The sequence below is a fragment of the Arachis ipaensis genome, chromosome B6 (genome assembly GCF_059453495.1).
Source record: "Arachis ipaensis isolate K30076 ecotype BB chromosome B6, ASM5945349v1, whole genome shotgun sequence".
Classification (NCBI taxonomy): Eukaryota; Viridiplantae; Streptophyta; class Magnoliopsida; order Fabales; family Fabaceae; genus Arachis; species Arachis ipaensis.
In genome coordinates, this window is record NC_142441.1 from 85,279,940 (window position 1) to 85,283,159 (window position 3,220).

Here is a 3,220-nt window from a genome sequence, read left to right on the forward strand (position 1 = left end):
TTTTTGTTAAAAACAGAAAATCGGTTTAACCGGGTTTACGGTTTACTGGTGCAGCTTAGCACCAGCACTCTCTGATGACTTTAGCAATGCTAAGGCCTCATTATAATGTTCTATTCTCATAATAAATATGTTACTAGTGTCATTTATGCTAGTAGCTCAGAAAATAATTTTTAGAGATGTTTTTACGAGTGTTCCGATACACCTAGTTTTAGTAGTTGTACACCAGAGATATTTTAATATTATTTTAATCCACCTCCAAGCCAACCAATCACAACTCACCTTACACCCCCAAGACCTCCAAGGCTGTCTCATTTCATCATTTTGGCCGAAAATAACAAGAGAGAAAAGAGAGAAACTTTCATGAACACTTAATCTTCAAAGCTTGATTTCTTCTGAACTAAAACTCAAATCAAAACTCCGATTTCACCAAAATGATCCTCTCTTCTTCCTCTACATAACCAAGTAACTTATCAAGGATGGAAATAAGGTGAGATGGCTGTCTCCCTCCCATTTCAATTCGGTTTTCAAGGAAAACCATGCAAAACATGTGTTTTCTTGATGTTCTTCCTTAGGAATCATGCTTAACTTGACTTGAGGGCCAAGAAACGTGAATTTCCAGCAAGTCTAAGGTGAGATATCTCTTCCTAACATACTGAGTGAGATTTGGTCAGTTGAGAGTTTTTGGATTTAAAGTTGTTCTTGATGTGATTTAGGAGGAAAAAGTGCTTAAGGACCACCTGAAAGTTTAACCGAATTAGGAGCAACAAAACCAGGTAGGGATTGACGAATTTAATCTTGATTGATTGTGTTTGAGTTGTGTGATTATGACATGGTTTGGTTATGCTTGAAATTGATTGTTTGTATGGGTAATTCTTGTTGAAATTTTGGTGAAAATTTGATGAAATTTGATGATATTCAACTTTGAATTTGTGTTCTTCATGGCTGCTGGAAAAATTAACCCTAGACCTTAAATTGGGGTTCAATTTGTGTTAAAATCATGTAGAAAAGATGGGGTTTTAGTGGCTGCAATTTTATTTTGAATTTTGGTAAAAATCGGTGCTGAAAAGACTGAAAAACGGGTAAAAACAGAGAAAGAATCTGAAGAATTTACGAAGAACATGAAGAACACTTTGAGTGTGGTGAAGAACAATGAAGAACACCTTTTAGATCTTGAAAAGGGCAAGGAAGTAAATATTTTGGTGTTTGAGGGGTTATTTTGTAATTTCTGGAAGTTAGGGTGGTAAAAGTAGAAATATTAAAAGTTACGGGTGGTAAAAAGTGAATTTTAAAGGTTAAAAGTTAAAAAGGGGTAATTTTCGAAAATTTAATAATAAAATAATAAATAATAATAAAATATTAAATAATAATATTTAATTAAAAATAATATTTTAATAAAAATAATAAAATAATGCGGAAAAGGCAGTTTTCTGTAAAAGCTTTAGAAAGACAACTTTAAGTGCAGAATCTCATAATTACCTTCATAAAACACTTAGGGAGTGGTAATAACATGATAGTGAGGCAAAGATAAATAAAAGATAAAAAGTTAAAGAAAAGATAAAAACCAAAGAAGAAGTCTGTAACGTTTTAACGACAGAGAAACAGACAGAGACTAGCGAACGAACTAGGGAAACATAGTTAGTCCTTGAGTTGCGACTAGGGTTAGGTATAATATGAAAAGTTAAACTGTTTCAGTATAGACTTAATGAACCTATACTTGGGACAGGCTAACTATTCATACCGAAATTTACATAAGCTTTAAATACACATGTTAAACAGAGAAATCAGAGCAGACTAAAATAACACAGAAAACAGAGTAACCAGAGTAAAGTAAAGAGATAAAGAGAAAAAGAGTAATATAGATACAGATGAAAAGAGTAATCAGAGAAGAGAAAAGAGATACAGAGAACAGAGTAATTAAAATAGAGTAAAGAGATACAGAGAAAAGAGAAACCAGAACAGAGTAAAGAGATATAAAGAGAAGAGTAATATAATAAAGAGATATTTATATATATTAGTTGCTTGATGCAACCCAGAGCTATACTTATATATATATTAGTTGCTTGATACAACCCAGAGCTATATATATATATATATATATATATATATATATATATATATATATATATATATATTAGTTGCTTGATGCAACCCAGAGCTATATTTATATATATATTAGTTGCTTAATGCAACCCAGAGCTTCTGTAGGGAAACTAAGTTACCTACAGCTATTTTCCGCTTCCCCAGAGCAGAGTAGAGTATATATATATTTTCCTGCAGTAAGCATAGGCTGTCTCAAATGAGCGGCTATTATTATATGCGCATTTATTTAGGAACGGAAAATCGTATTCGGGAAATCGGGATTACTCGTGACTGGATAAATGTCGGGATTGCGGGCAGCCAACAGTCACATGAGCTCATGGCCTGTGCTAGGGCTAGACATGCATTATTCTTGTCTGCACATCATTCTCTGTTGCATTCCTTTCTGTGTGTGATCTACTTCTTTATGTTTGTCTGCTTGTATGCTATTTCTGTGTTTTATTTTCTTGTATTCTTTTGTTTGTGTTCTGCTTTCTGTTGTCTCTACTTTCTCTTCCTATCTTTATTTTCTGTTTACTGCTGCGCTATATTATATTATCCGTCTACTAATCAACCCCAAATAAATGAACATAACTAATAACCCCGACCCTACTAAGAACTCCCCAGTTCTTACCCCTTCTCTCTCCCTTTCCCCTTCAGATGGAAGTAAGAGTTTCTTTCCGTAGTTCGCTGACGATTGTACGCAAAAAGGGATTCCGCTCTAGGCAGTCTTCTGAGTCTAGAGTGAATATCGTTCTCTGACTATATGTATATACTGTGAGACCAGCCAACGTCTGCACCCCATTCGTATGCGTACTTTAACCTAAATTCTGTGTACGAGATTCCTATTGTGTGACTACTTCATGAGATACCAGAGAGACGTCCTGTGGAAAAGTCTGATCGTGCAGAGGAGTAGCAGATGATGTTCTATCTTTTGATGACGTTCCACTTGACTTGAGTTTTGAAGACCTAGAACGTACTTTCCCTCGCTTTAGTAGTTTAGAGGGACTAGGTGAGTATAAAGTCTAGGCTAGCCTAGATGCCAGCTTAGGGACCTCTTGAACAGGTCAGGACCTGGGATGTTGTATGTATATATATGTATATAGATATTATTTAGCTATATCTAGGGGTGTTCTAACTAACA